This window comes from Triticum urartu, chromosome 3 (assembly GCF_003073215.2).
Source record: "Triticum urartu cultivar G1812 chromosome 3, Tu2.1, whole genome shotgun sequence".
NCBI lineage: Eukaryota > Viridiplantae > Streptophyta > Magnoliopsida > Poales > Poaceae > Triticum > Triticum urartu.
Genome location: NC_053024.1, coordinates 347,177,262 through 347,190,021, shown reverse-complemented (window position 1 = coordinate 347,190,021; position 12,760 = coordinate 347,177,262). Strand labels below are relative to the sequence as shown.

The 12,760-nt window shown below is 47.0% G+C and overlaps 1 non-coding gene across 1 annotated transcript; it reads left to right on the top strand.

The window, feature by feature from the left end:
• The first annotated feature begins 11,309 nt into the window (after window positions 1-11,309).
• LOC125549644 lies at window positions 11,310-11,413 on the top strand. Its single transcript, XR_007301419.1, has one exon. It is a non-coding gene; the product is annotated as a small nucleolar RNA R71 (small nucleolar RNA).
• The last annotated feature ends 1,347 nt before the right edge of the window (window positions 11,414-12,760 follow it).

The following is a 12,760-nucleotide window of genomic DNA, read 5'->3' as shown; positions in this document are numbered from 1 at the left end:
TATTCAACTTGAATTGGATGTCATTGGCTTTGAGCATATAAAATACTTGTATGGGAATGATCCTACTTTTGCTACTCCTTATGCCAAATGTTTGAAGCTTACATCTTGGGAACGCTATTACATCAAAGATGGATATATTATGAGAGCTAACAAACTTTGCATCCCCGAGTCTTCTCTTTGTTTGTTGCTTTCGCAGAAATCTCATGGCGGAGGACTAATGGGACATTTCGGACGCGACAAGACTTTCGCTACGCTCTCAAAGAACTACTATTAGCCCAAGATGTTTCACGATGTCAACCGCTTCAGCAACCGATGCTCTAGATGTCACAAAGCTAAGTCAAAAGCTCAATCCCATGGCCTTTACATGCCTCTCCCAATTCCATATCTACCATGGGAAGGCATTAGCATGGATTTTGTACTTGGATTGCCTAGGACTAGAAATGGAAAGGATTCGGTATTTGTCGTTGTGGACCGATTCTCTAAGATGGCACACTTCATACCATGCAACAAGATAGACGATGCTTCACATGTTGCCACTCTCTTTTGTAGGGAAATATTGCGTCTACATGGAGCACCAAAGACGATCGTGTCGGACCGCGACATTAAGTTCCTAAACTACTTTTGAAAGACCCTATGAGCCAAGCTCGGAATCAAGCTACTCTTCTCCACGGCGTATCATCCACAGACTGACCGCCAAACGGAGGTGACCAACCGCACCCTCTTCGCTCTACTTCGAGTACTCATCAAGAAGAACATCAAGTGGTGGGAGGAGTGTCTACCTATCGCCGAGTTCACCTACAATTATGCAAAACACTCAACAACCGGCAAGTCCCCTTTCGAGGTCGTCTACGGATTCAACCCATTGTAACCATTGGACATTCTTCCTCTACCACTCCAAGAGCGCATCAATTTGGACGCAAGTGCATGTGTGACTCATCTCAAGAAGGTGCATGAAGATATAAGGCATACCATCAAGCGCCAAGTACAACGACTTGCGACCAAGCTCAACATCAACAAGCACCCTATGGTATTCAACATTGGAGATCTTGTGTGGCTACACCTTCGCAAGGACCGCTTTCCCCAGGAACGCAAGTCCAAACTTCGACCACGAGCGGATGGACCCTTCAATGTGCTTGCACGCTACAACAACAACCCATACAAGATCGTCATTCCATGCGACAAGTACTCCGTGAGCGACATCTTCAACGTCAAAGATCTCTCTCCCTACCATGGTGATGAAGAATTTGATCCGAGGACGGATCTTCCCCAAGGGAGGGGAGATGACGCAGAGCATCCCAAGGTCATCCCCATGGACCTACCATCATCTCACCAAGTGCCTAGCGGACCCATGACACGAGCACGTGCAAGAGCTCTTGAAACTGAGGTGACATCTCTCCTCTCACATTTCCACTTCGATGCACATGAGACATGGCTACTACCTCAAACGGAGACATTGTCCATACTCAAGTACCAAGGAGCTAGCCATGGAGAAGCTAAGGAGCAAGAAGGATTGGGAGTGGAAGATATGCGTGAAGACGGAGAAGAAATCAGCCAAGTCCCAGGCTGGCCGGATGATCCGGACGAGGTCCCGGACGATCCGGACTCAGCCCGGATGATCCGGTCCCCAGCCCGGACGATGCGGACAATTGAAGACCCGAGAGAAACAGGAGATGCCCTGAAGCCGGATCATTCGGAACCAGTCCTGGATCATCGGGACATACCCGGGCGTCCGGACCAGGACCCGGACATCCGGACCTCCCGCAGCCCCCTCGACACAGCCGGACGATCCGGACGCCGACCCGGATCATCCGGACCCCCGAAGCCCGGATCATCCAGACCAACATCCGGATCATCCAGACCGTCCCTGCGTCCATGATGTTGGGCCGAGGCCGATGTACCCCTTCGCCCCCTTTGCCTATATAAACGACTCCTCCTCTACTTTTATAGGGTTAGCATTGATTTAGCTCATTTTAGAGATAGAGCATTGCTCATCCACATCGGATCTACTCCACGAGAGAGACCGCGGCCCCTCTTCGGAGAAGATCCCTTTGGATTCAAGACCTCCTCGCGGAGAAGATCATAAAGACCTCCTCACGGAGAATACCGTTACCTTTTGTATCATCCCTAGTTGACTGTGTACCATGTGATCTCTTATGTACTCGAGGATCTAGCACATGTGTGACTATTTCTTGTTGGTTTAGTGATTCTCTTGTGTTTTCCCTCATTTTCCCCCTTGTGTTCTTCGTGTTCATCACGGGATATGCTCCTTTCGTGAAAGATCGGCCCCTAGGGTTCCTACCCTACATCAGGACCCCCTACCCGAGATCCACCGGTTTTGACACCGACACCCTGCTCGCCGCTGTGCCGCTGCGCTGCTGGGTGCCCCTCCTCCTGCCTGTGCTGGGACGTCGTCGTACGCGACCGCGCCCCGCGAACCGCACTCGCCCCTGCAAGCCTCGCCCTGCTCGTGACACATGCCGCAACCGCCCGCAGCTCATCGCGCCACTCAGAACTACGCTCGCGGCCACCCTCGCTGACCGCACCCTGTGCGTGCACCCGCGACCATCCTCGCCTCGCTCCCATGCCCACCGGTGCGCACCACCCCGCTGCTGCGCACCTGCTCTGCTCCCGCTGCTGCTCACAGCGGCCACACTAGTTGCGCGCCCCTGGCCGCACACGCCCCGCGCTGCCGTCGGCTGCTTGGCCTCGCCTCGCTCCCCGCCTTCGCCGCCGCGTGCGGCGCAGCCGCCGCAACCCCCCTGCTTCACGCCGCCCCTTCTCGCTCACGGCCTCACGCCAGCGCTATCGCGCAGCGGCCGCCCGCCGGTGGCCTCGCCCCGCTTTCGCCCTGGTCGGGTGACGCCCGTGGCCCAGCACCCGTATGCCCATTAAGGCCCCTATGCCTATGACCATTGGACCCAGCACCAGAACATTATTAAAAAATATTTAAATAATAATAATAAATATATTAATTAAATTAACTTAATTAATTATGTTTAATTAACCTAATTAACTATTATTAATTAAGCAGTAATTAGATTAGTTAAACCCTAATTAGGATAAACAAAGTATGACAGCCGGGACCCACACCTCAGCTTGACCCAGTCAACGCCGTGTTGACTGCTGATGTCATGCTCACATCATGATGACATCAACATACACTATTCTGGATAATGTTGATTTAAAATAATTAAATAAATTCTAAAAAGTATTAAATCTTTTAAAATTAATATAAAATAAACCGTAGCCGGATGGAAAAACTTTGTACATGAAAGTTGCTCAAAACAATGAGACGAATCCGAATACGCAACCCGTTCGTCCTCCACGCATCCCTAGCATAGAGAAGATGCAACTTTCCCCCTCCGGTTCATTTGTCCAAAAACGCGAAACACCGGGGATACTTTCCCGGATGTTTCCCCCCTTCGCCGGTATCACCTCCTACCGTGTTAGGACACTCCTAGCACCATTACTTGTCATGTCATGCATTGATATGCATATGTTTGCATTGTATTCATTGTTTCTTCCCCCTCTTCTCTCTGGTAGACTATGAGACTGACACCGCTGCTGGTGCCCCGATTGACTATGTTGTTGATGACCCCTACTTGCCAGAGCAACCAGGCAAGCCCCCCTTGATCACTAGATATCGCCAATTCTTCTCTCTACTGCTGGCATTAGAGTAGCATGTTACTACTTTCCGTTAATCCTATCCTGATGCATAGCCTGTCTTTGCTACTACTGTTGTTACCTTTACCTGCAATCCTAAATGCTTAGTATAGGATGCTAGTTTTCCATCAATGGCCCTACATTCTCGTCCGTCTGCCATGCTATACTATCAGGCCGTGATCACTCGGGAGGTGATCATGGGTATATACTTATGTACATTATACATGATATATGTGGTGAGTAAAGTCGGGTCGTCTGATAGAGTACCCGCGAGTGATTGATGGATTGGGACCGAAAGGATGTTTGTCCTGACGGCCCTCTGAGTGAAACTTTGTGGCAGAGCGACTGTTGAGACCACCTAGGAGAGAGGTGGGCATGGCCCTGGCCGACATCCGCGGTTAATTCAATTAACACGCTTAATGAGATCTTGGTATTTGATTTGAGTCTGGCCACTGGCCTTTACGCACTAACCAACTACGCGGGAACAGTTATGGTCACTCGATGTCGTGGTACCAGTCAAAGCCTTCTTGACGTCAGCGACTGGGCGGCGCGCGCCAGATTGGGATGGAATGCGAGCTCTTGTATTAGGGAGGCTAGGTCTGCTTCCGTCCGTGTTCACAACATGCAGGTGTGCAATGGGCGATGGGCCCAGACCCCTGCGCGCATAGGATTTAGACCGGCGTGCTGACCTCTCTGTTGTGCCTAGGTAGGGCTGCGATGTGTTGATCTTGCGAGGCCGGGCATGACCTAGGAAAGTGTGTCCGGCCAGAGGGATCGAGCGTGTTGGGTTATGTGGTGCACCCCTGCAGGGAAGTTTATCTATTCGAAGCCGTGTCCCTCGATAAAAGGATGACCCGGAGTTGTACCTCGACCTTATGACAACTAGAACCATACACTTAATAAAACACACCCTTTAAAGTGCCAAATACAACCCAGGATCGCTCTCTCACAGGGCAACAAGGGGTGGATCGCCGGGTAGGATTATGTTATGCGATGATACTTGGTTAACTTACCATCTACTCTCTTATACTGCTTCAAGGTGGAGGCTGCCAGAAGCGTAGTCTTCGATAGGACTAGCTATCCCCCTCTTATTCTGGCATTCTGCAGTCCAATCCACATATACTACCCCTTTCATTGATACCAATGCATATGTAGTGTAGCTCCTTACTTGCGAGTACTTTGGATGAGTACTCACGGTTGCTTTGCTTCCCTCTTTTCCCCCTTTTTATACCTGGTTGTCGCAATCAGATGTTGGAGCCCAGGAGCTAGACGCCACCATCGACGACGACTCCTACTACACTGGAGGTGCCTACTACTACGTGTAGGCCGCCGACGATGATCAGGAGTAGTTTAGGAGGATCCCAGGCAGGAGGCCTGCGCCTCTTTCGATCTGTATCCCATTTTGTGCTAGCCATCTTATGGCAACTTGTTTAACTTATGTCTGTACTCAGATATTGTTGCTTCCGCTGACTCATCTATGATCGAGCTCTTGTATTCGAGCCCTCGAGGCCCCTGGCTTGTAATATGATGCTTGTATGACTTACTTTTTTAGAGTTGTGTTGTGATATCTTCCCGTGAGTCCCTGATCTTGCTCGTATACATTTGCGTGTATGATTAGTGTATGATTGAATCGGGGGCGTCACAAGTTGGTATCAGAGCCGACTGCCTGTAGGAATCCCCCTTCCACACTACTTGACCGAAGTCGAGTCTAGACGTTGCAAAACTTTTACTAACATGGATGTGTGTCTTACAGGCCCACGTCACCATTTGGGTGGTATTAGGATCTTTTACTCCTCGATCTTTACTCTGGGACTCTGAACTCTCTTCTACTCGGGTTAAACAAATTTACTAACACTAACATTAGGACCCCGTGACCACATTCACCCCAAAGTTGGATAAGCCCTAGTTATTCCTTAGAGTAGTATTTTGAAAAATACCCACACTGTCATTTGATTCCTTTGGAACATCTTTGTTTTCAGATGGAACCCACGAGGCAGGTCGTGCGCCACATGACGGCCATTGGTGTCCCAGGTTCGCCTGCTGTGTTAGCTGAGATGATGACCTATCTGGGTTATCGCTGGTACCCTGAGTACACCGTGTACGAGCAGTACCAGGACTTTAACCAGGAGCAGTACCGTGCCATCGTACACCTCTACTCTCGGGAGTATGACTCCACTACTGTGCTGCACACTGCTCATGGTGTTGGAGTGATTATCGATATGGAAATACATGATGCTGCTTATGCTGCTCTGACACGTCTTCGTGGAGAGTATCGGGAGTTGGACATCTCCCCTTTCAGGCACATTGCTATCGCATCCGATGTTGGTGCGGAGGGGTACTACATTGCTGCCTACTCTACTGTCACCTGAGAGCCCTTCTACCATCAGAACCTGGTTCTGCATGCTGATTGGCCGGATAGAGCTAACCGAGATCTTCGCCACGAGTTGTACACCACCCTTCAGCACCTTTACCATGCTTTGACGTTGTTGCACCCCCTTGTCCGATCTGGTGATCTGTCGCGTTCTATGATCTACCTAGCCAGGACCGTGATGCCCCAGGGTGCCGGCTGGCCAGATATGGGAGGCTACTCTCCCGCACTTGGTCCTCTTTTGCCACCTGAGCGTCAGGTTCTGCACCAGAGTATCTGCGGACCCCAGGCTACTGACGTGGAGGACTTCCCGTCGCGTCACTACCAGCTGTCAGGCTACACCTACCTCCACAGTTCCTCCTGGGACTGATGTAGGCTTGCTTATTAGTATTAGATGCATTCGCCGTGAGCCTGTGTGCCGCCTATGATGTCCTTAGTCTCTGTACTGAACTCTGTGCATGGTCCCTTTGTAAGGTGTGTCGACTACTATGTAGTATCTATCATGCTCCTTTATTTGTGCATGTTTCATCATGAATGATTCTTGTCTTTGCAAATTTCCCAATGCTGAACTACCCTTGTTATATATTAGAAGGATGGTTAGACCAGGTGGTCGTGGTCGTGGTGGCATTCCCCCCCACCGCCTGAGTACATGGCTGGTATGATGCAACAGTTTGAGCTGAATCGCCAGTTCATGGAGAATATTATGGCTTAGTTTCCTCGCCCCAATATGAACTAGCAGCCAGCCCAGGTGACTCTGCAGGATTTCATGCGCCTCAACCCAATTGTGTACCGTAGCTCAACTCAACCTCTAGATGCTGATGACTGGCTCCGTGACATCACCTATGCGACGGAGTCTGCTGATGTAGCCCCTGCTAGCTATGTCACCTTTGCTTCCTTCTTTCTGAAGGGACCCGCTGCTCAATGGTGGGACAGCCACAGGCATACTCTGCCGGTTGGAACAATCATCACCTGGCCAGACTGCCAAGCCGCTTTCCGTGCCCGCTTCATTCCTTAGGGAGTCATGGACCGGAAGAAGCGCGAGTTCCTCAAACTCACCCAAGGCAACAAAACTGTGGAAGCTTATCAGCGAGAGTTTTGGATTTATCCCGCTATGCTGAAGAAGACATTGCAACTGATGCTCGCAGCCAGGAGAAGTTCCGTGATGGCCTTCAAGCTGACATCAAGCTCGCACATCTAGTGCATGACTTTGCTGATTTCGCCACCTTGGTGAACACGGCCATCAATGTCGAAACTAGTCTGCAGGAACACAAGAGCTCTCACAGGCGCAACCGTGACACGGGCTCATCTTCGGGCCCGTCCTCGCAGAAGTGTAGGATATGGATTCCCAACAGCATGTACCAGCCAACTGCACTTGCTCCAAGGCAGTCCTATGCTGCACCTCGTCTGCCTCCTCCACCACCTAGGCAGCCAAGGCTTCCAGCACCACCACCCCAAGCTCGTGCTCCCACTCCCAATAATGGTATGTGCTTCAGGTGTGGACAACCAGGACACCATGCTAGGGAATGCAACCAGAACCAGAATCAACTAGCCCTTCCCGCAGCTGGCCGTGGAAGCAACCAGCCCCGCAACAACAATGCCAAGTCTTATGGTCGTGTTCATGCCAACCATGTTGATCTCAATGAAGTTCTAGACCAGCTGATCGATTGTATTATAGTGGGGTTTTTATGCCCAAACTACAGATGTCGTGTTCTCCACAGGGACTAGGCGATGGCAACTATGCTCGGTTAAAGCTAGGTAGCACGATATTTGGTGACGAAAACAGAAAATAAAACCTAAACTAACAAGGTAGCTCCTGAAGATTATGGAGAAAGAAAGAAACCAACTAGCATAATGAGGTTCAGATATTACTCGCACGTAATAATAGAGAGTCATAAGCCACAATTCAGTTCCCGGATCAATAATTTAAAATCACAGATACAAAACTTTTAAAATCATAGATACAAAACTAACACATGAACTAAAATTGCAAGCCACTGATCCAATACTCACAGATCAACAAAGTAAGTACTAAACAAGCACAAGAAGCTGACCGAACAAAATCACACACATCAATTCTTATGAAGTATACACACACACGAACACTCAGACACACGAACACACACACACACACACACACAAATACGAGTATGGTATTGGAGGGCACTGTTCTAAAACTCTCCGATGAACAAAAATAGTTCTACTGTACTAAACAATCACAAGTCTGAAACTGAACATGTCATAGCATTATTATACAGTTATGAATCTGAACCAATAGCAGGTTTGAAGCACTAGTCAAATATGAATATTACATACGATCTCAAGTCTACAGAAATTTAGAGAATGAGGGAGAGAGATGTGTGGTGCAGATTTTTAGCAAGTGAGGTGCAGCAGGGGGCGCAGGAGAAGAAGGAGCATCAGCTTGGGGTTGAGAGAAGGGCAGCAGGGAAGAGCAGCAACAGAAGGGGCAAGGGGAGAACAAGCAGCAGTAGGGATGGGGAAGAGGAGCAGCGGCAGAAGGCAGGGTCACGCGGGTACCCAGACACCTATCTGGTCAGGCGCGCGAGGTGCGGCGGTGGAGTGATGGCGCTGTGGTGGAGATGGTGGCGCTGGTGGAGATGAGTGAATGGATGGCTGAGTGGCGCAGGTGGATGGAGGTGATGGTGGTGCTGGGTGGAGTGGTGGAGGTCGCGGAGGCGCACCAGCACGCCAGTTTGGCCGTGGCGGCGGCCGGACGTGAAGAAGGAGGGGTGAGGGAGAGAGATGTGTGGCCAGGCTCGGAGGGGATCGAAGGAGATGGCTAGGGATTTGACCCCTCTCAATCAGATCTGCATTCTTCTTGTTTAGCCCTCCTTGTTTTCTTCTTTCTTCCCAAGTTGGTCCCTTCTTCATCAGCTAGCCCCCTGGAGGTTAATTCTTCTTCACACTCGAGTCCCTCCGCAAAATGCAGCAACCGCAACCTCTTAGACACTCAAATATAGAAGGATTTGGGCCTTTTCGCCCTTTTCTGCAAAAGATGGAGTAGTGTTGTAAATGTGACATAATATGAGTATTTGAATATCTTTCGAGTAAATAATGTGAGAATATGATTACAATTTGATGCAAAAAGGCTAAAAAGATTATATGAGGAAATGCTCTATCAAGTTCCCCCACACTTAAATCTTTGCTTGTCCTCAAGCAAAGGCATATGACAAGAGCAAGAGTATGAACAGTGAGCTGACTAGAGAAAGTGAAGTAGATCTCTAAACAGTGCATGCTTTGGACTTAGCTAGTGAAAATTAATGGTTAGGAGTGCTTCAAAGCGGTAGGATACTAGTAGACTTGACCATTTTAAACTTTTACAATGATAAAAGAGGATCAACAAGTTTAAGTGATGACTGTGCCAAATGGTTCCTAAAGAGAGCATGATCTCGAGAAACACTTATTACCATGAACACAACATTGTGGTAAAACCACTTATTGAATTTGGAGGAAGAAACAATGATAATATATTACCAGGCTCACCAAAGGAACATACCACCGATCCCGAGAACATGGTATACACCTGGCTCGACCAATATTTAGTTTTTTTGTTTGTCTCCCCAAAGGAACATACCAGTGATCCCGAGAACATGGTATACATATGGTTCGACAATTACATTATTTTAATATAATTAACTCCTATCCGATCCAACCACATTTCACAAGCCACCGATCTGGGGAACATGACATGCTACTGTTAGGTAAGATCAGATAATTATTCATTATAAGATTTTTTTAATGAACAACACATAAGCACAAAAAAAGGAATCCTCACTTCTCCATGTCTGGTTCACATGCTACCGGTCCAGGGAACATAGCATGCTAATCCATAGTGGTTAGGTGATTGCTCTCAATGGGAACACACTTCGCACAAATTCAACATCTAAACATGGTGATCTTGGTGTATCATAGTAAATGCAGAAAATGACGAAGTTTTCTAGTGTACTAGGGATTTGAGCACTCAAAACTAATAGTTCTCACTAATTTCAGCCAAGCATGCATGGTGTAGATCACTAGTTTACAAGGCATCCAGGAATCAAGTTCACAAATTCACATCAAGCACGATGCCAAAGGTGAATTTCAGCTTGACAACAAGTAATAACTGGTTTAAGCAACCCAACTAGCAATTGAATTCAGCATGTATTTATGATGTTCAGAATGGGTCATGAAACAGCTCACCGGGCACTGTGAAGTAATACTCGCTTGATCACTCTCTAAGCTACAACTCTCTCCTTTTTCTTCCTCATACATGCTCCAACTTCGCTCTTCCTCATGTGTTCTCTTTGCTTCTCCTCTTCACCATGTCGTGAATCCACCAGGATCCCAGGGAATGTCATCTCGAACTCGGTCAACTCACCGTAAATGGTGCACAAGTGTAAACCTAAAAGAACACTCAATAACCAAGCCAGTACAAGTGACATAGAGAATGCCCTCTAAGTCATCGATAGAGTACCCTATCATATAAGTATATCTATTGAGCAAATCAGGAACATGTATCAACAACAAGTCACATGGTGCATAGGCAATATCAGCGATATGACATAACTTATCTAGAAAGCTGAGATAATACCTGAAATGGCCTCGGAGAAGTTTTATGACTACCTCAACTGAAGATACCATGGAAGGCATGGTAGTAGAAACTTCCACCAGCCTCGTATCGACAGGTGAAATAGTAGGGCTTTGCTCCTTGACATCTGAAGTGACCTCATCATAATCAACAATGAAGATTTCCATCTCAGGCTCAAGCATTGAAGAATCTATGTGGCTAACATCATTAAAGGTGAACTTTTCCATATCTGGCTCTAGCAGCACATGATCAATATCAACTAAAGGTATCTCATCAATATCAAAAGTAACTAACTGTAGCTCTGGTTCATCCATAGAAGAATCATCACAATGCAAAACTGAATCTAGAATGCTAGTATCCATATGATCTGAAGTGTGTGTGTCAACTAGGATGGTGTCATCATCATCAAAGATAATCCATGAAAGCTCAATCTTATCACACGGAGAAACTGGTTCCGGCTTTTGTGTAAGAGATTCTTGCTGAGATGAAGTGATTTGTTGCAAGCAAGCAACTGGGCCAGAAGTGGGCTTCTCATTGTACCACTGAAGTTTGTGGAAGGCTATGTTCTTAATCAGCAGAAAAGCATCATCAAGTGTCTTGTTTGTAATAGCTCCACCCGCTGCCATATCGACGAAAGATCGAGTATCCGAAATCAATCCTCTATAGAATAGCTGCAGCTCTAACCATCTCTCGAGCCCGTGGTTAGGACATCTCCTAAATAAGGCTTTGTACCTCTCCCAAGCATCATATAAGCTCTCGCCTTCACGCTGAACAAAGCTGAAGATCTCATCTCGAATTGCAGACTGCTTGTGTAGTGGGAAATATTTAGCCAAGAAAGCTCATGATATCTCATTCCAACTGAATGATCTTGATGGCAAGGATCGATACCAAGCACGAGCATTATCTCGGAGAGAGAATGTGAACAACATGCACTTGATAACATCTTGAGGAACTCCATGATACTTTACTGTATCTGAATACTCCATGACTCGGAGCAAGTGCTCATAAGGGTCTTTAGTAGGCAGTCCTCCAAACCGTTGTTGTTGAACCAAAGCAATAAGACTAGGTTTCAGCTCGAAGTTCTCTGCCTCAATAGTTGGCCAAACCGGTCTTGTGATATAGCACTGACTTTTGGGCATCCAAAGATCACGAAGCAATGCCATCTTAACCGAGTGTAACTATAGAACAACCTGCAATTAGTTCAGATTTCCTACGCACACTCATAAACAATAAACACTAGTTAGAAAGTTAATATCCTAATAAGCCGAAGCAACAAAAAGTAAGAAGGTAAAAGAAGCACCGAAATAAATTTCACTAGAAATTTAAACAAAAACTATACTAAGCCTAGTCTATAGCTTCACACAATTGTTCGACGCTAGTCCCCGGCAACGGCGCCAAAATGATCAATTGTATTATAGTGGGGTATTTATGCCCAAACTACAGATGTCGTGTTCTCCACAGGGACTAGGCGACGGCAACTATGCTCGGTTAAAGCTAGGTAGCACGATATTTGGTGACGAAAACAGAAACTAAAACCTAAACTAACAAGGTAGCTCCTGAAGATTATGGAGAAAGAAAGAAACCAACTAGCATAATGAGGTTCAGATATTACTCGCACGTAATAATAGAGAGTCATAAGCCACAATTCAGTTCCCGGATCAACAATTTAAAATCACAGATATAAAACTTTTAAAATCACAGATACAAAAGTAACACATGAACTAAAATTGCAAGCCACGGATCCAATACTCACAGATCAACAAAGTAATTACTAAACGAGCACAAGAATCTGACCGAACAAAATCACACACATCAATTCTTATGAAGTATACACACACACACGAACACTCAGACACACGAACACACACACACAAATACGACTATGGTATTACAGGGCACTGTTCTAATACTCTTCGATGAACAAAAATAGTTCTACGGTACTAAACAATCACAAGTCTGAAACTGAACATGTCATGTCATTATTATACAGTTATGAATCTGAACCAATAGCAGGTTTGAAGCACTAGTCAAATATGAATATTACATACGATCTCAAGTCTACATAAATTTAGAGAATGAGGGAGAGAGATGTGTGGTGCAGAGTTTCAGCAAGTGAGGTGCAGCAGGGGGCGCAGGAGAAGAAG